Below are 807 nucleotides of genomic sequence, written 5' to 3'. Positions count from 1 at the left end.
TTATGTGTACATTGTGGTATTTTAAGCGCTACCGACGTCATCTCTTGAAAAGGGTCGATCGAAAAGTTCCTCGAGGTTCTTTTTTCTTTTTAGTCTTCACTAGTTTTCTCTTGATTTTTTCGCCCTCATAATTCTAACAATTACTCCACTTTTCCTTTTAAAAAGTTTAATATATATATATATATATATATATATATATATATATATATATATATATACACATATATATATATATAACGTAATAAAGATATAAGGTAATTGCAACTTCTTTAAATTTTCGGATTTGTTAACCATGCCCAAAAATGTATTTAATTTTCTTTGGAGGGATTGTTAGTTGCTATTTCTTTTGACGAGTGAAGGGTAGAATAAATGGATTGATATCATTAAGTTAACGATTTTACGCTACGAGATACTTGCTGTCAAGAATTGTGAATATCAACGTAATCAAAGGAATAATTTGGAAGATGGCAAAAGTCTATATTCCAAATGTTATGATATTGACCATTTGTTTGGTATGCATGTGTTCTATCCCAATACTGGAAATAAAAGAAAGCATCCGTAAGATATCGCGTTGGTCCACAAAATCCTTCCGGATGACATAGTATAATATATTTGCATCAAACCCATGGTATTCTTTAGTTTCTGAGCGCTATTAAAGTAACAAATCTATAAATATTCAGACGCATAGAAACAAAAGTATTCAGAGGGTATTATTTATAGCGCGCGAGTCAGTGTGTGTGTGTGTGTATCATTATGTGTGTGTGTGTATCATTATGTGTGTGTGTGTATCATTATGTGTGTGTGTGT

Source organism: Euprymna scolopes, chromosome 13 (genome assembly GCF_053919585.1).
Source record: "Euprymna scolopes isolate OS-2025 chromosome 13, ASM5391958v1, whole genome shotgun sequence".
NCBI classification, from domain to species: Eukaryota; Metazoa; Mollusca; class Cephalopoda; order Sepiida; family Sepiolidae; genus Euprymna; species Euprymna scolopes.
This window is presented reverse-complemented; position numbering follows the sequence as displayed.